Raw genomic sequence first — 24,613 nt, 5'->3', positions numbered from 1 at the left:
CGAAGTTCGCGCCCACGCGCGCCCGCGGGTCTCGAACGCGCGCCCCGGCGCCGGGCGCGGCGGGAGATCGGAAAGGGCCCCGCGTCGCAGGCGGTGCGGCGCGGGCCCGGCGGCCGCTCCTTCTCCCCGGGGTGCCGGCCGGTGCCTGGAAAGGGGGCGGGAGAAACTTGGCGACCTCCGGGAGCGTTGTGCCCGTCGTCCTCCCCGGGCGCCCCGGCGCCGATCGGGGATGGGGGGGCTTTTATTTATTTATTTTTATCTTTGATTTAAAAAAAAAAAAAGCCTGTGCGACCGTCCCCATCTTAGGGGGAAGTTGAAAGTGAAGGGGGAGGGAGGCGCCTCCGAGGAGCGTCGCCGCGAGGGTCAGGTTACACACTTCCGGAGCGCGCCGCGCGCTCGCGGGCGTCTCTTCCCCAAAGTCACTCGGATTCCGTTTCGCCGAGTTTCTCGCAAAGCGCAGCCTTCAGGTGGGGGGAGGTGGGGAGGAAAGGCCGGCGCGGCCCATCCGACCTCCGGCGGGACGGGCTCAGTCGGCGCGGGCAGCGTGCCTGAGCTTCGAGCCCGGGCTGGATGCTTTATGGAGCGTGGGGTGGTTTTCCAGTTTCCCTGTACCCCCAGTACCCTGCTCGGTTTCCGGGGTGAAGCAGTTGTGTAGGACGGATCCAGCTGTTTCCGTCTCCTCGCTCAGGCTGGGCTCATTCTCCCAGCTGCAGATGTAGGACAGCCAAGTGGTGAGAAACCAGTATGTGTAAAATTTTACGCATATAGGTGAGGTCCAACCGTCAGTAATCCTCTCCAACAGCACCCTGAAGAATTAGCATCTTTGGCTTTTGGCACGGGGGGAAAGCTTGCGTGCCGATTTTGAGGTGTAACTTGCGCTCCCCCAGCGCGTGAAACCTCCCCTGGCTTTGCAAGACTTTTGACCCAAACACTGGCTGCCACGTGCCTCAGCCCTGCTCATTTTCTTGGTTTTTAGAAGGAAAGATTCTCTAACCAAAAGAATTGCTTTAAATCTTAAGTACTGCAAATTATAAATTGAAAATATCAATTGATTATCTGTCTATCCCAAATGGCACTTTTGGTGCGGATCATTATTGTTAAAAGGTAGTTGTCAAGTAGTGAAATTATGTTCTTTTTTAGATTACTTTTTACCTGGTCATAACCGTCACGATGCTAATTTTGAAACAGTATCTAGTGATTTGAAATAGTCATTAGCCCTGGCAGGGTAGCTCAGTTGGTTAGAGCGGCATACCAACACACCAAGGTTTCGAGTTTGATCTAGGCTCATGCAAAACGCAGCCAGTGCATGCGTAAATAAGTGGAACCGCAACAAACTGATGCGTCTCTCTCTCTCCTTTCCTCCCTCGCTCTCTCTCCCTCCCTTCCTCTCTCTCTCCTCTGTCTCAAATCAATAATTTTAAAAAAATCTTTCATGTTGTTTATAGACAAGAATCACTGCCCCCTGCAACTTAAATTTTCAGGAGGCATTCTATTCATAGATGAGTCCTGGCTGCTTTTGTAAGTTCCTCTTGTAACTCACAACTTCTTGGATAGTGCTAGGAATGTTCTAAAGCAGTAAGACCAAGAGAGATTGGAAAAACTTTAAAATTCAAAATATAACTGAAAATAAACATTTCTGAAAGTTCTTGACTCAAGTGGATGGGTAACACATCAAAATTTGAGCCTTTATAACTTTTAAAAATCTGCTTTGTCAGCCACATAATTTAACTCTCAATTGCACTGACACAGATCTGTGTTGGGCATTTAAGAATTTTTTTAATGGGCTTTTGTTCATATCATATATAGTGAAAGAACATCTTTTAGAAAATGTTAGGAATGGTCTCTTTTTCATGTGATCAATTACATATTGGCAAGTGCATGAATGTTAAAGTAGGAGGGACTCAAGCTCAAGGCCATGCTAACATCTCTTTCTTCCCTAGGGAAGTCCCTGAGCAGGAGGAAGCAGCAGATTTTAAGTTATGAGAAACCGATTTGGACTTTGAACTTACAGGACCTTAGATTTGGTGGTTTACTCAAGTCATTAGATTCCAGGTTTCTTTGGGACTACAAGAGTCTAGATGAGAAATTCTGAGTGTTTATTTAATTTTAACTTTCTGAAACTATAAAGGTGAGGAGAGAACTCTGACATGATGTAGGCATTTCTATAACACGCTTTCAGAGTGAGGGTTATCCTGGGGTCTGTGGACACCTAGGGGTCCGTTAATAGGCTTCAAGAGATGCCTGAATTCCGCATCGTGACCCAAACTACGTGTGTGTATTTTTCTGGGGAAAGGGCCTATAGTTGTTATAAAAGAGGTAAGGTGTAGGGCCCAAGAAAGCTAGAGATACATGTTTTTATTAAATAAAATGGGAGTTAGAATAATTCTTAAGGAAAATAAGTAAGTAAAAGTAAATCTTTGTGTTCAATACTTACCTCTTATTTTTATTTATCTTTTTTAATCCTCACCCGAAAATATGTTTTTAGTGATTTTAGAGAGAGAAACATCAATGTGAGAGAGAAACATGGATCAGTTGCTTCCTGTATGCACCCTGACCCAGAATCGAACCCACAACTTGGGTTTGTGTCCTGACCAGGACCCGAACCCACAGTCCTTTAGCGCACAGGACGACGCTCCAGCCAATGAAGCCACACTGGCCAGGGCAGTACTTGCCTTTTAAAGTTTTCTTTAGCCTATTCATGTGGTCTTAAAGGTGCAGAAAAGCCCTTTCATTTTGTTCCCACAGCAAAGTGCTGCCTGTTAGTTGATAAACCACACACATAAAGGGCTTGACGTGCTGTCTTGAGTACATTGTGGCTGTTTTCAAATTATATTTAAGACTTGAAAGCAGAAAGATTGATGGTCTATAAGCAGAGACTTGAGCTTGACTACCAGACCCTGGAGCAAACATTTCATTCAGCTCCACTCTCTTACTACTCTCCAGCAACTCTGAAACTTGACTGGGAGATAATCACTCTAAGAAAATGTGTTTGTGCCTTGGCAAGACAGCAGGGCATGATGTGAAAAACACTGAGTTAAAACAGACAAGCTCGAGTCTGGGTTCTTTCATTTGCTGTAACTACTTAACTTGCCTGACCCTCAAGTTTCTCATCTGGATAAAGCTTGCTTTTAGTAAAGAGGTTGGGAGGCTGGCATGAAGTTTCCTTTATAAAACTCCGAGCCCCTCATTTGTCCCACAGGAAGGACTTGGGAGCTAGGTGAGGGTAACCATTAATAAACATCTGAGTGAACGTGTATAAACATGGTATATAGTAGTGATAGACATTATTTTCAAATGAGTATGGTGAAAATATTAACAAATTGAAACATTTTCAAAAAATCAAGTTTTCAAAAGTGAGTTAGGATGTAGTTGTCCTTATATTGTGGACATTTGGGGGGAAGTTGAAGGTAAATTGTGGTGCAGTTGACAAAGCTGCGGACATGGGTGCTGGGCAGAAAGAGACAATGGCAACCCATCAGCATATAGCTCTCTTTGGGTGAGATTCCATTTAAGTTCTGCTCTTCGCTTGTAATTTAAATGAAAAATCTAAGTTAAAAAAATGTGTACTTTCTAGTCCATTACCTCTAAGAAGGTTTGCTCACCCCCTCCTTTATGGGACCCTCACAGGTACCCCAGGGATTTCACTAGTGGAAGTTATACCTATAACTTTGGCTGTCTAATTCTGACAGCTTCAAAAAGTCTCCACAATTGGGTACCTGTATCAATTTTTCCCAATAGGGAAAAGAAGATGGAAGAACTGAATTGTATTAGGGTATTATGAGTAAAAAATGAGAGATATATAAATAAAATGCTTAATGTTACTGCCATAAAAATGTACTTGCTTCTATTTCCCTTTTCCTTTCACTTATTCATGGTGAGCATTCATGCCTCCTGCTTTCAAGTAGGGTAGTGGTAGTGGTTATGAATGCAACTTTAGACTCCTGGGTTTAGACAACTTGGGTTTGACTTCCATTTCCTGAGCTTTCTGGTTGTGTTCAACTTGAGCCAGTCAACCTCAATGAGTCTGAAGAGATGACCATTAAATTTCTAGGCTCCCAGTAAATGCTCAGATATGGTAGCCATTTGGGGGATGCTTTCATTCTCTAGAAGGAGATAGCTAATAATTCTTTCAAAGAGAAAAATCTTTAATTATACTCATTCCTGTGTAAACCTGGGACCATCCTACTTTCAAATGAGAAAAACCTTTCACATTTTTCTGGTTTCCATGGGCGGGTACCCTGGCCTTTATAGGACCTATTAGACCTGTCCAGTGTGCTTAACATTTGGGTTGAATTCTCTGTTATGCTGGCAGGTTATGTGTACATTCTGGGTATGTCGGGCCAAACTAATAAGAATGCACAGGTTTGGAGCTGTGATTCATTCAAAACAATGTGACTTTATGGCCCAGAATGGAGGTCAGCAAGCTTTCTGTAAAGGACGAGATAGCAAATATTTTCAACTTTGCAAGTCACCCAGGTCTCTTGTACTTACTCCTCTCTGCCAGTGTACCTAGAAAGCGGCCATAAACATAAGGAAATGGGTGTGACTGTGTTCCAGTAAAATATTATGGACACTAACGTTTGAATTTCATGAAATTTTTATATGCCATGAAATACGTTTTTATTTTTCAACCATTTAAAAAGGTGAGTGCCATTGTAGGCTCATGGTATGTATGGGCAGCAGCTGGGTTTGTCCCATAGGCTGTGGTTTGCTTAGAAGAATGTTAGACCCGTAAGTCCTATAGGTTTGTGACATCATGGAGCACCCTTCCCCCCCACATTGCCATTTGCCACTTCAAGTATTTCATGCATAATCTAATGCCCCATCTCCCCCATTAGGATAAAACCCCAATTGATTAGTTGTTACTAGTTTTAGTGCGTGTATCACCAGTGAATTTTATTTATTGCTAAAAAAACTCTCACCTTGCCCAATTTTCCATAGAGCTTGATGATTGAACCCTGTCCTGTGTGATGGCTTTGAAGGGAATCTGCCTTTGGAGCTGCCTTATGCTTCAAGTTCCTTTTATTCTCTCCTTGCTCTGGAGGGGAAGTAATTGATACTAGGTCTTCAGGTAGCTAGCTAGACACTCTATGTTAAGGAAATCTGTCTCCGGCCACCCCCACCCCCTTTCTGCATGATGTTTGGTTAAATAAAGCACACAAAGATTCCTCTTGTGCTCTAACCCCTGGAGATTAGTGCCAGGATTGGTGTGTACAGAACTTGTAGATGTATATGTCTGTGTGTGATTTCATCTGGCCATCCCTTGAAGTGCTGAGGGCTGCTGCTTTTGGTTCCACCTTTTCTCTCTCCCTTGACTCTTCGTTCTCAGCCATTGTACTGGATGCAGATTTGGTGACCTGGTAATTGTTAATAACTGATTGGTATATCCCTTCCTGCCTTTTCACATTCTCTACTAATTTGCTTGTTTTGCAACAAGTATGTTCTCTTTGGAGTTTAACTTTTTAAAACAACAATATTATGCTGAAAGAAGTTAGTGGGTATTTTAGAATTCTCCCCCTCCAAACGTAAACTTAATGTAATATTAGAGGCATGAATCAATATTTTAGCTATTTAGGAATAAATGGCAGTTTTTAAAAATTTCTTGCATTTTATCTAGATATTAGAAATGTAAAATATGGCCCAGCTGGCGTGGTTCAGCGGTTGAGCATCAACCTATCATCCAGGAGATCGGGGTTCGATTCCTAGTCAGAGCACGTACCTGGGTTTTGGGCTCGATCCCCAGCAGGGGGTATGCAGGAGGCAGCCAATCGATGACTCTCATCATTGGTGTTTTCACCTCTCTCCCTCTCCCTTCCTCTCTCTGAAATCAATAAAAACATTTAAAAACAACAAAAAATAAATGTAAAATATGTTATTACTCTTAACATTTAAGGGTTCCTTCTTTTTAAACAGGTAAATTTGGTAATACTCTATTTTCTGAATAACACCTTGGACCATAAAATAAAGGCATAAAATAAAATGGCAAGTCAACATATAGGAATTTATCTTAAAGAAACCGTTGGTCAAGTGGGCATAGATGTGTGTGCTGGACTGCTCACTGCCCAATTTCTTTATAATAGAAAAATACGGAAAGCACTCTAAATGCCTATTAATAAAAGATTAAGTCATTAGGGCGTACCCATACAGTGAAATACTATGCAGTCCCTAAAAAGGATAATGCAGGTTGATATTTATTGATATGTAATGATATTTAGAAAAAGCATGCAAATTTGTGTGATTTTTTTTTTTTTTTTAAGGTGTGTATAGAAACCTTCAAGAAAGTATCTGAAAGGATAAACTACACTGAATAATAGGAACTTCATATTTCTGGGTAATAAGATTGTGGGTGGTCTTTTTAAAAAATGGTTTTTTCAAATTTTTTTTTTCATTTAGCATGTGCTTTTATAATGAGGAAAAAAATAACAAAGCTATTAAAGAATAAACATAGTGATTAAAAACATCCCCTATTTATGCTAATTGAGCCCTCGTTTCCTGAGGTGACTGATTCCCTTCGCTGTGCTATGTTGAATGAGAGATGAAAAACACCTTCTCATACCTTTAAAACTTTTCTGCATTACTGATAATGTTTTTCAGACTCTTCCAATGGGAAAGAAAAAAGTCTATACAGTACTAAACAGTTTTCAGAAGAAACTCACTGGAAACACACACACACACACACACACACACACTGATAAAGTAGTGTGCTGTGCTGCATTTCTTGCTGTGGAGGATTTTGCCCCTGTTGAAAGTCCTATAAAATCATAGTGAATTCATATATATGGAGGCAATGTAGAGTAGTGTTTAACCCCATGAGCTCTATCACTTCTGCCTGTGTTACTTTATCAAGTAAAGACCTTGGTCTCTTCTATAAAATGTGGGTCATACCTGGCTAAGTTGTTTTGAAGATTAAAAGGGCCAGATGCTTAAGAGAGGGCCAGATACTAAGTAGTAACTAAGGGGGAAGAATTGGTGGTAAGTGTACATAATAACCATAATGATAGTGATAATATTGGGAATGATAATTAAATATTAACTGCTATTATTTCCCCCTTCTAGTCATAGGTTTGCATGACAGTAGAGCAGTGATTTTCAACCTTTGTGCCGCAAGAATTTTAAATCATGGAATACCTGACTACTTAGGGGCACTGAACACTTTTCCCTTAGATCATCACATAAAAAAAGGACAACAGCCAACACAATAGCCATCTGGTGTGAATGAATCAAAATTATACTTTTTTCTGTCAGATAGGCAAAAAGTAGACTACATTTTTTGGTGTGCTGCAGAACTTTAACTAATTAGTTTATGTGGGCCAGGAGATGAAAAAGGTGGAAAACTGCTGGGGTAGAGCCTTATTTGCCACATTCACCAGCTTAAACCCTCTAACCAGACCAGGTACTGTGACCAAGACAGATGGGTGGTGTAGCTCACCCAGTCATGCTCCTTTTACCCAGATATCTTTGTGCACTATTTTTAAAGTGTGTAGGGGCTAGCAGCTCTCTGGAAGCTAAGCAAAGCAAGCATTTCCTCTTGACTCTGTGGTGACTTTTTAAAGGAGGGTTTTGGTCCTCTTTGAAGTATATGGAAGAAATGCCGGGCACAAAAATTCTTACAGGGAGAATGTTTGAGTTCCAGTTTTTGAATGAATCATAGCAATTTTGCTTCATTTTTCTTCTCTTAGCCAGTTACCTTCCTTTTCAATTTGATTATGTTTGCACCTACATTCTTGTGGTATAACTATGATAAATTTCAAAAGTTTTTCCATAAGTTATTTTGGCTTTAGAGTATTTTCTGACTGGGATACATTTCAAGTGTTTTTATGGAAGTAGAAACATTGACATGGTCACAAAGAATGAGTACTGTAGCCATATCTGCTGTGACAGTTACTTAGCGACATCGAGCTTTGAATTTGTTCATAGGAAAGTTTGGCTAAATGTGTGGAATAAAAAATGTTGAAATATTATGACAATTCATGAAGCATGTCTGCCAGTTATCTATTGCTGAGTAGCAACAACCCACTCCAAAACTTTGTGGCTTAAAACAGTGACCATTTATTTGCTCACAATTAGGTCAGGGCAGTTTCTTAGCTGGTCTTGCCTGGCCTGAGGTGTGTAATGTGGCTGTTGTCATTTGAAAGCTCCAGTTGGAACTGGCTGATCTAGGGACCTCTAGCTGGGGCAGCTCTCTGAGCTCCACTTGATCTCATCTCCAACAGCTAGAGCAGATTTTCTTACCTGAAGGCACCTTATTCCAAGAGTGTGAGAGCTGCAAGGCTTCTTGAGGCCTGGGCTTAAAAGTCAGTGTCATTCTGCCACATTCTCTTGGTCATGGCCACCCACAGGACCAGCACAGATTCAAGGGGCCGGAGATAGACGCCACCTCTTGCTGGGAGGTGCTTCCCTGTGTGTCTCACAGATCCTGCCTTCAGGAAATTGGGTGGCATTGGGGTAGGGGCCATTATTGAGGCCATCTTTGCGAACAATATACCCTGTTTGTTATATTAACCAATTTCCCTTTGTTTGCTGTGATTGAAAAACTGCTGTGAGGAGCAGTGCTAAGTGCTTCCCTGTATTATTTCTTGGGATAATAGCTGTATGAGGTAGGTACTATTATTATTCCCGTTTTAAAGGTGTGATGAGTGAGCCTTAGGGAGGTTAAGGAACTTGCCCTAGATCCTTTACCTAGTTGAGGGCAGATCCTAAGTTAGGGAAAGTTTATCCCTATACCAGTGCTACTTAAACCCTTGGTCGGAGAAACTTTTGTGGGGAAGGGAGAGTGAGAAGTAGAAGGAAGCATATCTTTAAAATATCTCAATAGAAAATCCAATATCTTAATATCTTACATGAATTTTATATTTTATGATACATCCATTTGTTTTACCATCAAATTAATAGTATAAATTGCTTACCAATCAATTCAAGTTTTATCCCCCAAATCTTTGAGCAAATGGATTCTTCTAGACTCGAAATAATAGCTAATCAGCTAAAGGTCTTGGGTTGTAAACAGTAGAAACCTCTCCAACTGTTTTTAACCCCACTCTCTACTGAAAGAGTGTTTCTCAGACCCAGACTGGCCCTTGACAGGTGCTTGGTTATGGCCTCGCCCAGTACCTACGGGGGGAGTTGTCATTCCCTGGCAAGGGGAGTGGATGTAGAGTTGGTAAAACCAACAGATGTCCACTATCCCAACACCTGTGGGCTGCTATGTGAGAGTTGCTTTGTGTGTTACCTATCCCATTTAACAATCGCAATCCCCCATGAACCCTGGTTCACTCCCCTCCCTCCCAATCCCATATGCCTCCAAGGGTTTTTAACCCCAGTTTGAGAAGCACTCCTGTGACTATTCCATTAATTTCCATTTCTGCTAATCAGCGCTTACCATTGTAAGTGCAGTAACATAGTCATTTTTCACATGGTAATCTTTTCTAAAGCACACGCATTTTTCTGAGTTTTAAAGAACAGCATCTAGACTCTAATTTAACTGTTCATTGGTAACAGGGTCCCTGTTAAGCACATTCTTACCCAGTGCATATTGATCCCCTTAGGACAAAGTGAGATAAATGGGCCCTTGCACTAAACTTCTCCAAGTTGCTCTGCATTTGTTTTTCTGTCTCCAGCCAGTGTCCAGCTGCTTTCATTGTAGCCTTATTTATATTTTAAACCCCTTACAGCTCATAGGCTAAAGGGCCAACCGACATTAGCCTTTATAGTGTAAGTTAAACCTTGTTTCAAACGGTAAAATGTGCAGGTCCTGTGTGACTTTTATTTTATTAATCCTAACCAGACAATATTTTTTCCATTGCTTCTCAGAGAAGGGAGAGAGGAGAAAGAGAGAAACATCAATGTGAGAGAGACACATCGCTGGGTTGCCTCCTGGGTTGCCCCAACCAGGGCCGGGGATGGAGCCTGCAACTGAGGTACGTGCCTTTGGCCGCAATTGAACACAGGACCCTTCAGTCCTCAGGCCAATGCTCTAACCACTGAGCCAAGCCGGCTAGGGCTCAGTGTGATTTTATTCACAGCATTTTCACATATATACTGTTTTATTTTAAACTCTAATCTTTTGAAGTGAGAGAAGAGCAGATTTTCCTCACGTTTCTCAGACGAGCATATGATTTAGAAAAGGCAAGCGGTTTCCCCTGCAGCACAGGACTGTGGGCAGGAGGACCTGGGTGTACTATCTTGCCTTTGCTGAGGGCAGTTCTGGAACAGTGGTTGACCAGCTGCAGAAGCCCCTTTTCTGGTTTCTCAAGGTTCTGAACTGAATGGGACGTGGCTGCACCTATGTTTGGCCTCTATTACTGTGAGGACATTGAGGTGTAAGGAAGGTATCTAGTAGTTGCTTTGGTCATTAGCAGCTGCTTTTGTTTATTCTTGCTTTGGAGGCCCAGCATCTTTTCATTTCCCCACGGATACCCGGATACCTGGTGAGGAGCCGACTTGCCCATGTCTTCTAGCAATGATTGGCTGGTTTTGAACTACCTCTTGGAGCCCTTTAGTCTGGCCTATTTTACTTCCCCATGGTGTAATTACCACCTTGTGGTGTAGTCACTTGTTTCTCAGCCCTAGACTCTTCTTTTAGATGGTCTGCTCTGTTTTCTGCTGTTTTAGGTCCACCACTGCAAGAGGTTTTGAGAGGAGCACTTGGCACATTTGTTTAATTAGGGTCTCCAGGCAGTTTTCTGTTAACAATAGTGTTGTATGTTAGGCTCTTTCCCCCATACTCTTAAGGTTTCATTGTAGTCTGAACCATCAACTTAGTCCTCCAGGCAATGTGGTGGTTCGGTTTGGCCAGACTTTGTAGTAAATAGAGGGATCCCACTCCTTTCCCTGACTTTTAGAGTCCTGTCCTAACATTTAACACTAGTTTTTAAATTGTCCTTTTCAATCTGTTTCAGGCATTGCTTTCTACAGCTTCTAACCATGTTCTGTTAACATTTAACACTAGTCAAAAAACTGCCTTTTTTTCTCTTGCATTTCTAATTTGTTTCATGGTCTTATTTTTGCAGATATTTTGAAATTTTAGAATCCTGAACTTAATCCTGAAGAGTGCTAGCAAAATTTTACATTGAAAAATACTTTTGTTTCCTTATTTTTTGTTCATTGGTGTCTATAAGATTTAATGTACTGAACACAAAAGAATTTTTAGTGGTCTGGCACATAGCTCCTCTTAGATGCTCTAAGAGGAAATATTTAAATATTTCCTCTTTGACTCGTAAATATTTCCTTTTAGAGCATTCCTCCCCCCCCACCCTGTTGTTTATTATCATTCTGATCATTATGAGTGTAAATCACTTGGAAATCAAAGTTAGAAAAGAGACCATTTGCTATTACATTAGGACAGTTTAAAAGGAATCACTTGTCCACATTTACTAGCTTCCTGAAGCTAGTAAAGATGTTTATGGATTCCAAGTTTCCCTGTTAATATACTTCAGTACTACAGGACAGTAAGTAACACGTGTAGCTATTATAGATTATGAGAAAGGTAGCTCCTAGAAAAGAGAGTATTTCAGTTTTCTGTGTAGAAGCGTGAGTAACGGTGAACTGAAAAATCAGTTGTCTTCGTAAGCCGCAGTCATGAAGGCAGTAGGCAGGTTTCTTAGTGTGCCTGTCGCTTTAGCTAACAGCCAGCAACGATTAACTTTCTTTTCCATAGATCTGGTGTCAAGTATTAATCAACTGTGAACTGGAAAGTTTTTATTGGCTAGCATTTGTAGTGGAAGAAACACCAGTCTGTTTTTTATCTGTAGTCTTTTAACCCTATAACTGCATATGATCTCATCTGTGTGTTCTTACAAAGAAAAACAGTTCCATTCCTTTTCATGTGCATTAGGAGTACTTCAGAGTATGAAAATAGTGAATTTTGACCTTGAAAAGTCTTAAATTGTCTGTTAAGGTCATGATGTATACCAGAAAAAAATGTACAGATTAAATCCAATTTAGAATTCTTGTTTTTCACATTTTGAATGGTTTCTTAAGTTTACAAAAAGTTCATAAAATGATTATACAGTAGTACCTAGATTTTCTAATGTAATCCGTTCCGGAAGCCCGTTTGAGTTCTGCAGAGTTCAGAAACCGAGGGATCCACAGCCCATAGCCAGGCCTCAGGATCTTGCCCTCAGTGGAAGCCGCGTGGCATGTTCGATTTCTGAGGCGTGTTTGAAAACCGGAGCATTTACTCCTGGGTTTACGGCGCTCGTAACCCGAAATGTTCAGCAACGGAGACGTTCGAAAACCGAGGTACCACTGTACTGTTGAAAATCTTATAATACACAAAAGCTAAGAAATGTGATTTTGATTTTGAGTTTCAAGAATTACATAAATTTGGTTCTTATGGAAAACAAATTCCGGAATACTCACAGAATTTTTATTTAATAATTTTTCCTTGATTGCAAAAATCATAGGTGTTTGAAAAAATCGGAAAATTTCACACATACAGAGAAGGAAATAAAAGTTTCTCATACTTCTACTTCCCAGACATACCACTTTTAACATTTGTGGTATACCCACCTAGCTTTTTATAGAGTTCCCCAATAAAATATCCTTTGAAGTGAATGCTTAGAAGTAAGGGTAAAAGTGGTAGAAATCGATATATAGTGTGAACTCAGTTTTGTTAATCCCACTGCCTTGCTCAAGCGTTGCCTTCGGGCTGAAGAAAGGGCCTTCCCCATCAGGATGGAAGAAGAGCTCTAGCTTTCCCTTGGCCCGCCGTGGCTGGGGTGGAATAGAACGTCTTTTCTGCAGACTGCCATTTATCTGCCTGTGTCCTTATCTTAGCTACTCGGCCAGCTCTGAATGCCTGCTGGTTGCTCAGAGAGACATTTGAGTTCTTGTTGGAATAGCTGGTTGACAGAAGCCACATCAGTTCTTATCAGCTACCTGGAAGAATTCTTTAAATCTGCCCTTGTTCGAAAAGAAGGCCCCAATACTCAGAAATACTAGTAGTAACTTCCAGGTTACCTGGGCCAAGTGAAAGCAAGGTGGACTCCCAGGTGTTTTCCAGTGAACATCTAACCTTAAATCCAGTAGCCTTGGTAAAAGAAAAGTCCGAAGCAGGAGCTCAGGGCAGATTATAGTATAAGCATATGCCTGTGCTCTCCTGTGGAAAAGAAAAATTAATCTGTTAAAGAGACAGGCAAGGCTGAGCAAAGCAGAAATTTCTCATCCTGTTTATCTTTTACCTTAGTGCAGAAGAAAGATTTATCCTGGGATGAAAGAGAAAGAAGGAAAGATCATGGGCAGGTGGCTAGTAATACAAGATGGTTGGATCTCTTTCTGTGTGCCTTGGCTAGTGGTAAGCAGATCCTCAGGTCTGACAAAGTAGCAAAGTCAAGTGACACACAGGGCAACTACCCCAGGCAGTGATACAACTTACTGGTATTCAGGGTGAAAATACAATGCTGACTTTGATTCCAAGCCCTCAGCAAGAAGAGACCCAGGGGAAAGAAGGAGGAGGAAGTGGCATCTCTTTGTAAACATTTTATTCTTGACATGTAATAAGCTCCTGCCTGAGAATTGTAAGTGTCCACCCCTCCATTCTGCCTTTCAGGAGCGCCCGTCTCCTGTGTTCCCCCGCACTGACCAGTTTCCAGGTATCATTTCTGCCTGAGAACTGTAAGAGCTTACGTGCAGTGCTGGGTGTGAAGGAGTTGCTCTGGATGGTGATTAACAGTTGCGGTAACTGCTCACAGCAAAGGAGGAGGAATGCTGCTCTTACAAGTCTATGGTTTGAATTCTTAGGTCTCCCAGGAAACAGAGTCCAATGCAGATGGTTCGGGAGATTTTAATGAAGAGATTATTTTCAGAGGAGTGGGTAGAGTTAAGGGTGACGTGGGGTTCCTTCACCCAGACACTAGCAGCAGTGAGAGGCTGTTACTGCCTCTAGGTCCAAAGGAGCAAAGAGCAGAAATAGCATTCATTCCTGCAGTCCAGGGAGAGCTGGACCATAGAGGAGGAGCCCACTGAGAGAAGCCACAGTCCGGGGGACTCAGCCACTGCCAGGGAATGCAGCGCAGGGCCAGAGGTGGGGGGATGGGGGTCACTCCTCCCCTCCCAGGCTTTCTTGCCTCCCTCTTTGATCTCCTTCCAGCGTGTTCTATTGGCCAAACCCACCCGGAAGCCTGCCTGCCTGCAGGAACCCCAGGATGCTGCGAGTAGAGGTCAGCCTTCCGGGCACAGGGCCGGGCCAGAATGGTGGGAAATTGGTCTGGGGATGAAAAGAGGGATCAAGCAGAAAATTACCAGCATATCAGTAGCATGTCCAGAGTCGCACTTTCGTCATTTAGCTCTTGGTCCTCAGCTCCCGAAATCCCAAAATAAACCTTAAGCATGTGAACTATTGCTTATGACTCAGTTCTGTCTTCTAACATAAATAGTCCAGTTCCCCTACCCTTATCAGAGCAATTAAATATTCAAAGAAAGAGTCTGAACTGTTCTCAGAAGAATTGGAAAGTCACTGAAAGACCTTCTGTTGGAGCGTTTTGTTCTTCGTTAAAATTAAACCAAGATTCTTAAAAATTATGCATATGAACTGTACAAGTGATTTACCCTAAAATATAAAAGTTGTATCTTTAATCACACATTGGTGAAATGGGTTTTTGTTGTTAAAGTTAAGCTGCAAATGGAAAGCGGAACTTTTTTTTACATCCTTGCGTGTTACCCCTACAGATCTATTTAACTGAGGTGGGATGAATTGGCAAGAAGATTCTTTTTCAGCCAATTTAAATATAAGAAGAGATTTTTTAGTTGTTAAAAGCGGGTCTGTTTCAATACATAGCTTTATTGAGCATTTGGTTTTGAGAGATGGAAAGATAAAAGAGGGACACACCCAACCATAATCAGCGATGGTGAAAAGAAGTGCGCCTGTCTGTCTTTACCAGAGACTGATGTGGCTCACACAGGGCATCAAAAGTCTGCACTTGCCGTGTCCAGCTCTGCTCAGCGTGCTCCTTGCATTACTGCTTCAGCAAGGATAGCACGCTTTTGGTGCTTTCCTATTACTTCAAGGGTGGACATGGTAAGGGCATCCAGGACCCTGGTGCTTAATAATGGCCCTCAAGAAAGAATTGTAGGTGAAAGGAAAAGCACTGATTTCCAGCGCTGACCCCTACCACTCACTCTTCAGTCCTCTGACCTTAGGTATCTGGCCACTTGGAGTCTCAATTGCTTATCTGTACAATGCCGGTAATAATGATAATGGCACTTGGTAAATTTGGGCACTGTGATTTACTTGTGCCATCTCTTCAGTTACTCCTCACAGAGCTGAAATGACTTGCTTGAGGTCACACATTTTGTAAATAACAGGATTTAAATCCTGGTCTGTAATTCCAGAAAGCAATTGTTCTTCTCCGGGCTTTTATGTGATTGTCCTGGGGGTGAAACCTGCAGGGGGTTGAATGCCTAGGCTGAGAATGTTGACATTAATGAAGAAGTAGGCTGGAGCTCTCTTAAACCAGTTTTAGGAAATCAGAGTGGGATTAACTGCACTTCCACGAAGTGACTTCTAACCTGAGGAGTGAATTTAGCTGGATCTAGAAGCAGCCTGCAATGCAAATATCCTGAGGCATGAACTGGGGCCAGAGAGGGAAGAGCCTTGGGGGCTGGGCCAGGGAGTTGCTACTTTCTGTAAAATGCTGCAGGGAGACCTTGATGGATTTTATCTATTGACAATATTATGGAAGCAGGAAGTCCCAATTTGGAATCCTTTTGGGGGCAGAAGTGTCTCTGTAGGAAAGGAAGCATTTTAGCTGATTGTTTCATTCTACTGTAGCACCCAGCACTACAGTGTTTGGAAGGAATCAGCTGTGTGAGGTAAGGAATGATGATTACGTTCTGTTGTTTGGTATAATTCTGTTGTTTGTTCTTGTTTTTTGTGAGGGTAGATTGCCTAGCCCAGATGGGTGGCAACCTTGCACAAGTTACTTCACCTCTTTGGCCTTTTTCTCATTTGGAAATTAGGGATAATTAAAATATCTGCCTCATAGGCGTGTTGTGCAACATCCACACAGTGCCTGGCACAAAATGAGCGTTCCAGCAACGTTAGCTGTATTGTTGTTAACATTTCCTGCCCATTCTGGCCCATGCCTCTTGAATGAATGTGCATTGTTTATTTATAAAAGACAGGTTGACTGGGACATAGAAATTGACATATTTTTAAAGATCATGATTTTGGGGTTTACAAAGATAGTAACATTGGAAATGAAAGAAAGACAATGAAACACCATAGTGGGGCAGTCCTAGTGTGTCCTAGATGTGTTTATGATGAAATGCAAAATGTGAACATGAGTTAATTCTTATGGAACTATTATGTGTGCCTGGACCAAGTTTTCTATGTGTTCTCCCTGAGAGGTAGGTTTGATTATATCTTTTACAGCTAGAGAAGTGACGATCTTTTCTTTCTAAGATGTTATCAGACAGCTGTAGAGGTACACTTTAAACCAGGTGCTTCTGTTACAGCATAGTAAAAGCTAGGGAAGTTCCAGCAGAATAGGGAAACAGACCGATAGTTAATCTGCAGTTTTCAGCGACCTAGTAAATCCTATCTTCCTTCAACCAAGGACACTTAAGAACAAATGCTTTGTGCTTCTCCTCCCCAACCAGAGGGTAAATAGCTTAAATCACCCCACTGGGGGAGAGAACAAATCCAATTAGTGCCATTTGCCAACCACACTCAAGAACAGACAGATTCAGAGAATAAACCTCATTTTGGTACCTCAGATAAAGCTGATAAATATTCTTCTGATTAACCCCCTAGACCACCCCTAAAAGCCTAGCCTTTAAAACCCCTGAAAATGAAGGTCCCATTGCTCTCTCCCCCCCAGGCCTGTGCCATTCCCTTCCCCCACAGGCACGTGTCCCCTAACCTCTAAGGGACCCCATGAGACCTGCAACCAGGGGAGCAATGGGCAGCGGCAGCTTATCCGTGCTAACCCCCTGAACCTGCCTCCAAGCACCTTTTTCCCCTTTTCTCTTACTTCCCAATGAGCCAAGGCAGCCCAGCCCAGGCTCTCCTGTTGCTGCTTCTGTGCCTTTCTTTGTCTATTGTCCTAAGTATATTTTTGCTGCAGTCAGTAAATTCTTGCTTTCTTTTCTACACTTTGTCTCTTGATTGAAATCTTTCCCTCAGGAAGACAAGAACCAAGGTCTCCTCATCTCCCCAGTAACACTTTTTGAAACTGTTTTGTGTCCTCGGCATTGTAGAGGCTTGACCTGTCTTCCATCAACCTCAGCACCTTTGCCGGGAAGGAAAGATAGAAACAGGGCTCCTTTGTTTCTACTCTGTTGGGTTAATGGGGCACCAGGCATAGTGAGCTGCCTAGGACATGCTAGGACTCAGGAAATGTTCATTGAGTAGAAATATTAATCAGGCTGAGTGAAAAAGAAAAAGATGATGGAGAAAAGCAGTGTTATTTATTAGCACAGCCCAGTGAGTTTCACCTTTTTCATCTCCTGGCACATAGGCTAATTACTAAAATTCTGTGGCACACCAAAAATATATTGTTTGCTGATCTGACAAAAAAAATTTGGTATAGTTTTGATTCGTTCACCCTGGATGGTTATTGTTGTGTTGGCTGTTGTCATTTTTTAATTTGACAGTCTAGGAGAAAAGAGGTCAGTGCCCCTGACTAGTCAGGTATTGTATGTTTTAAAAATGCTTGTGGCGCACCGGTTGAAAATCGCTGGCATAGCCTGTTTACACAGACTAAAGGTTGGAATCTGAGGATCTGAGGTGAACAGTTTTCCTGTGTGTGTGCTGCAGGAGATTAACTCTAGTCTACAGAAATCTGTTTGCTTCCCACTAGATACCTCCACTGCCCAAGAGGCTCCTGGCTCTGGCCTTGTACTGGACTGATTTAGTCTCAATGAAGAAAAACTGTAACGTTAAAATATGCAAAACACAAATAAGGTGTAGTTGCTATTGTAAGTCATCACTATTGTATTTCAAAGCCAGATCTGAGTGATACTTGTTTTTTCTTTTAGCTCAGGTAATTAAGAGTTGACATAAAGGAAATACATTTTATGGTAATGGCAGGAGAAAGCAGGACATCAGGCTTTCATGTTGGACATCATGTTGTACTTAACTCTAGATTTCCTCTCCCTTCCCCAGCAACAGAAAAAGAAATTGTATTAATTCTTCTAATGGAACTTCATTATGATAAGGTATTTATTGGCCATATCAAACCTGAAAGGTGGCCAGTTAGATGGTAGTTGGATTACTGAGTATCTTCTTCATGGCTCATCAGGCCACAAAGTGAAGATACTTAAAGAGATCATTATAAGTAAAATAGACAATATAAATAAAGTGCACGATGTACATATATGTAATAAGATAAATACTAGTGTAAATGTGAACGTATAAAAAGATGTAATATAAATATAATAAAATGTAAAACAAACATCTCTGAGTCTGTACTGATATAAATAAGTAGGCAAATGGAAGAGAATAGGTGAACCTTCTGTGTAGAAGAATTCTAAATGATTTATGTTGACAGTTCCCTGAAAGGAGGCAAAACATAAATGCTGATCCTTAAATGTCGGCAGTGCATAGTGACTTCCTTCCAGAGAGTCAGTATGGGAGGGGGGAAGAGTAATAGCTTTACAATGGAGAAAGCTGACAAACAGTACTTCAGCCAGGTGACCAAGTTAATGTGGACAGTGGCAAACGTGGACAGTGGCAAATGTGGCCTGCTGTGACACAATGAAAATGGCTGCCTCGGGAGCAAATCCCATAATCCCGTTATAGTCATGAGAAGAACACTACAAAGCACCTAACTAGCACCCCTCAAACTTGTCAGAGTCAGCCAAAAGGTACAGTCTGAGGCCCCGTCACAGTCTAGAGGAGGGTCCTGGAACAGGATTGAAGAAGTATGGACTTCAGGTAGTAATAACGTGTCAGTGCTGGCTCATTAGCTGTGGCAAATGTAGCAGACTAATCAAGGGGTTAATGCTGGGAACCAAGTGCAAGGCGTGCAGGAGCTCTGAATAATCTTAGCTTCTCTGTAAACATAAAACCATCCTCACATTAAAAGTTAATTTAAAAAAACACCAACATGATGATGGCAAAGACAAGCCTATAGCTCAAGTTTAATTTTCATCGTGCTGGGAGCCTGAAGTAAATAGAGCAGCACTTGGTGTTCAGGACTGATTATGGTCTAAAAGTGGGGCAGCTCTTCCTTGCTGTTGTCTAGTAAAGCATGGCAGTTTGTTTGCAGAATCAGAGAATGCAGTATTTCTAAATGTTCTCCTGTGGAATTCCCTACTGGCATGACTTTTCCCCCTTAGCTTCTGCCCAGTAGCAGTCCCTTGAGTGGCATTTGCTGTCCTAGTTAATCAAAGGGTAGGATAAATGAAAAACTCTCCTCTTCCCCCTCCTAAGAAGTTTCAATGGGCACTGGAAATGTAGGTCAAATTGCATCACTGCAGAAAGGAACGAACAGGAAGGTATGTATGAAGTGCTGCCAACCTCTTTAGATTCTGAGTCATGATGAGCCAGTGTTGAGCAGCTTAGGTGTGAGATACAGGGGATCCGGAGTCATGTTTTTGAAGTAGTCCCAGGATGTTTATATATCTTAATTAGTGATAAAAAAGATCTCTGTCTAATGCCCTAGTGAAAATAACTTACACTGGCTTTGTTTAATTTTATCTCCCAGCTTCTGGAATTCTTTGTGTCTCTGATTTATTATTGGCATAGTGCAGCAGTTTATATTAATTTAGCCAGGGAGAGGTTTGAATTGCAGAAACTATTGTCATGTGTACATTTAAAAAAATCTCTTTTTTGTTAATGCCATAATCTAATAATATATTTTTCAAATTATATGTAATCATCTGCTCAATAGACTCTTGATTAGGACATAGAAATCACAAAATATTTTTTTTACCTCTAAGTTATGTTTAAAGAATGCTGTTCCATGGTTCTCTATATTTTAATGGTTAAATCTTACAGATTTTAAGATATAAGAAGTCTCTAAATACATGTTTTTATTTTTACATATGTATGCTACCTGTCCTTTGTAAGGCATCCAGATATTGGCTGCTAGAATGGCCCCTGAGGCTGACATTGTTATGAACAGTAAGCATCCTGACAGCAAAACCTACTGTGTTCTGCCATTTCCACTCTCTCCTTGCCTCCATCAAGATAATTGCTAGTTCATCTGTATACAAGATAGAAAGTCAGCCCTGGCCGGGTGGCTCAGTTGGTTGGAGCATGTCCTGTACACCAAAAGGTCGCAGGTTCCATTTCCAGTCAGGGCACATACCTAGGATACGGGTTTGATCCCCATTTGGGGCACATACGGGAGGCCACCAATCGATGTTTCTCACCTGGATGTTTCTCTCTCTTCCTCCCTTTCTCTCTCCCTAAAATCAATAAACATATCCTCTGCTGAGGATTTTAAAATAGAAGGAGTCATAGGAAATGTATTTGCAAAGGTTTGGGTATTATTTAACCTTATTCTGTGAACTATGTTTATAATCCAGTATACTTTTAGATAATTTTTACTTTGAAATAATTGTAGATTGCCAGGAAGGTGCAAAAATAGTAGAGAGGTTCAATTCCTCTTCACGTTTCCCCCATTGATTGCGTTTCGCCTATCAAGCACAGTAGCAAAACCGAGAAATTGACATGGGCAGGAGATATGCGTAGTTATATTGCATTTCATCTGCGTAAATTTGTGTGACCACTACCACAGTCAAGACACAAAACTGTTCCATCACTTTGAAATCTCCCCCTGACACCCCTCTGTGGTCTCTTGTCCTCACAGTCCCTAACTCCTGGCAACCATGGAGCTGTCCCCAACTCTGTAATTTTGTCATTTGGGAAATGTTACATAAATGTGATCTTTTGAGATTGGCTTTTTTTTCACTCAGCATTTTTAAAAGAATTTTATTTTGAAAAGACTGTGTTAAACATTTTAAAAGAATATTTATTTTTAAAAGAAGTTGTTCTCCAGAGTTTGATTCACTAATTTTCATGCCTGCATTTTTCTAGCTTCAGTGTTCTATACTCTGGGTTGCTGTATTTGTACAGCTGCTAATGTCACGTGTGCCAGTGTCATATCTGATCATAGCATTAACCTTATTGCTCACTGTTAAAGCCAATGCCATGAGGTTAAAGGGAAAATTACCACAAGAAAAAAACCCATCGACAAAGTAGGCATTACAATTGATCACTGAGCGTGAGTAAGATGACTAAATGTATACTTAAAATACAAATAAAGTAACTGGCCCATATTTGTGTTCCATTTTATCACAAAAGAACTCTTCAAAGAAGAGACTTTTTGAAACATGTTTTAAATGAGCAGCAGTTGAAATATTGACATTAATTAGTTAATGTAAAGATCGTGTCACAGAATCGTTATATATGGTTAGTATGACGTGCCACCATATGAAAGCCAGTGTCTGCATCCTGTTAATCAGATTCTTTAAATGTCTTGAGTAGGAAATGGAGCCCTGTGGGAAGATGAGGGCTGGGAACAAACAGCCTCTGAAGGAACAAATCTTCCTCACATGCCAGTGTGTTGTTTTCTAACAAAATATAAAAAATATTCTAGGAGCTATAGGAGGGCGAGTTAGTGTTTGGCTACAAATAATGATATCAGGGCTGCAGGGAATCCCTGTGGCCAGACCTCCAGAACTGAGTCCCATGGCACCATTCTGCACCTCACTGGTGGTGAAGGTGAGGCTATGAGCACTGGCTCCTCCATTGCCCAGCATTTGTATTTCTGAAGGTTGTGTCAGGACAGATTTTTATGAATAGTGTAATCTTGTAACTGTGTGACTGGCAGTTGGTCTTCATTTGGGTCTGGTTCCCGTGTTTTAGATGGTTTTCCTTCTAGATAGGAACATATTCTTTGTAATTAAAATCAACCTCTGCTTCTGGGCTTAACATCTTCTTATTGATCATCTTTGTTTCATTCAAGCAACGTATAATTATACTTAAAGTAGCTATTGGGATGGAGGAAAAGGGGAAAGGTCATGTATCAATCACCAAATGTCTGTAAGGCACTGCTCTCAGTGTTTACGCACATTCACACATGTAATTACAGTACTGAAAACTGCACTCATGATACTAAGTCATGGATCTGACACAGGCAGCATGCTAAGTAACTCTTTGGCACATAGGCCAGTTTTCATGGTGAGGTTTATTTAAGAGGTCTATTGCCCCAAACACAATACATAACATAAGACTATATATCTGTTAATTAATTTGTATATTCATGAGGCAATGTGTGAATAATATGGAATATAGAGATGTAAGACCTACCCCTTCTCTTAACAGCTTTCTATTCAGTTGAAAAAAAAAGTTACAAATACAAGATAAATCAACTAACTACAAGAGTGAAAGCTGCTTAACCTATCAGTGTAACATGTAATAAGGCAACCCGTAATTAATTATCAAGTAAATCTTTCAGGTTGTAAATGCTGTAAATGTTCTGAGGAGGAAATAACTATTGATCTCTGACCTTTGATTTTGTCACCTGAAAATGCAGATAATACCTACCTCATAGTGAGAAACGAATAAAATATGTATGTAAAGACTTAATATAATGCCTGTTACTTAGTACACCTTCAATAATTATAGCTGTGCTGTTGATAGTGAAAATTCTGCAGGTAATTAGGACAACAGCAGTACTCTGTTGGGGCAGGCTGATTGCTGCTGCTACCCACAACCTCAGTAGCTTAACACAATACGTGTTTATTTCACATCCAGGCCACAGCTCGGCGTGGATTGGCACAAAGGCTCTTCACCCAGTCATTCAGGGGTGAAATTCTGTGGCTCTGTCCACCTTCAGGTGCTTGAAGCCCTCCCTCCCTGTTTGACCAGCAGAGTCTGAGTGCGTGGGCCAAGCCTAGAGGTAGCGCCCAACCTTTCTGTTCACAGTTTAGGACTCAGCCATGCAGCCCTACCTCACCGCAGTTAACACTGGAAAGTTACTCTAATTGTGTGCTCAGGGAGATGAGGGTATGGATGTAGGTGAGCATTGGCAATCTCTGTCACAAGTAATATTTAGAAAGGCTTATAGAGCAGGAGGGGTTTTCTTGGAGCTTTTAGAGAAGTGAAATTTGTAATAGGTTGCCCAGCTGCATTTAAGTGGCATTATTTAAAAGGAAGGGTAGAATAATTTTTTTAAATGCTGTAGGCATTATTAATCAAATTACACATTTCCACTAGCCACTGCCTTTACTGTAAGCCATTTAACTAAGATAGGCCTCCATTTCCTCACTTACAAATGTTCTTCATAGGGCTGTGGTGAAGATTAACCACGACAGTATATGTAAAGTTTTTAACACAGTCTGGCCCAAAGTAAGTGCTCAGGAGAATTATTATTGGTAGTAGTAATAAGTATGGCCCCAGAGCTGAATGCTTAGTAGCTGTTCATTTGACATCTCTTTTTAAAGGGCCATGTTAGACTAGCAAAGAATGATTCAACTGAGGATATTTACATGAATTTTAGAATTCTGTAACCCCAGGCAGTAATAGGAGATTAATGTTCCCCTGGCACAATATTGGGGGAGAAGCCTTCTCTGCCCCACCGGGCTCCCCTCCCCTCAATCAGCTCCTCAGACTTGATTCCCCTATTAAGAGGACAAGAGCACTGCACGTAAAGTTACATCTTATCCCTCCTTCCCCACCCTCAGTGTTGAGGTCTGTGGGTGAGTTTGGCTGGGACAGAGAGTAAATGCCAGAACAGCTACTTATTGCTCAGGCCTAATTGTAAGTCTTCAGCAAGACAAGAACATCCCACCCCAGGCCCATGTTAACCTGAGGGGGGGGTAGCTGTCAAAGCCTGTGGTTCCATTTAATCCAGTTCTATTCAGCAGGCATTTATTAATGCTTGTCGGGGGATGCAGGGATGAAATAAAATGTTGCAGACACTGCCTCTAAGAAGTCCACTTAGGGAGGGAGGTGTGTTGACCTGAAGAGCTCTCATCTGAGCTAGATTTTCAAGGCTAGGGCTGAGTTACAAGGTGGGAATAAAGGAGGTCAAGGTTGTGGGAACAGTAAGTGCAGAGGAATAGAGGTAGGAATTGATGTGGTAGGGGCTGTGGAGGGAATGGTCTTAAGCTCAGCTCTAGTGTTGACTGCTTCACTTCTGCCCCTTATTGGCCTCATCTCACGAGCCTGTTTTCTGTTAAAGGTATATAGTAGAAGTTCCTATATCATAGACCTGGGAGGATTGAGATGATACATATATTTCTGGGCACATAGTAAGTGCTTAGTAAATATCAGCTGCTACTATTATTGTCATGTGCTCTTGTAAATCAACCTGAAAATGGACTGAATTGACAAAGGATTTTGGCACAGAGACAAACTGAAGAACTACTGGGAATTTTATTATATTTTTGGCTCCCTCTTAGGCTAATGGTGAAATAGTGTACTGTAGTCACAGCTGATGGGGAAATGCTTGCTGACCCCTCGGCTGAAAGGAAAAGGAGCCCAGTTAACCTCAGTGAAGCCTGGGAAAGAGACCTTGAGATGGGAGAGCTGTGTGACCTGAGCCAGTGAAGGGAGTGCAGGACGGTGGCATTGAACCCTTTAGGGAGAGGAGAGGGGTGGGCGTGTGCAGATGGGTAGGCGCTGTCAGAAAGTGGAGGCTCCTTTAAAAATGTTAGGATG

General features: G+C 41.6%; 1 protein-coding gene across 2 annotated transcripts in view; it reads left to right on the top strand.

Annotated features, from left to right (window-relative positions):
• The window catches only part of ATXN7 (ataxin 7), a 133,244-nt gene that overhangs the window by 274 nt on the left and 108,357 nt on the right, over positions 1-24,613 (top strand). The window contains exon 1 of one of the 2 annotated variants that reach the window (XM_081160285.1): positions 6,280-6,331. The exons of the other annotated variant lie outside the window; for it this stretch is intronic. The gene's annotated coding sequence lies outside the window, so the exon portion shown is untranslated. Of the gene's footprint in view, positions 1-6,279; positions 6,332-24,613 lie in introns of those variants that run through there. 2 annotated transcript variants of the gene reach the window in all.

This window comes from Miniopterus schreibersii, assembly GCF_964146895.1.
Source record: "Miniopterus schreibersii genome assembly, chromosome: 15".
NCBI lineage: Eukaryota > Metazoa > Chordata > Mammalia > Chiroptera > Miniopteridae > Miniopterus > Miniopterus schreibersii.
This window is presented reverse-complemented; position numbering and strand designations above follow the sequence as displayed.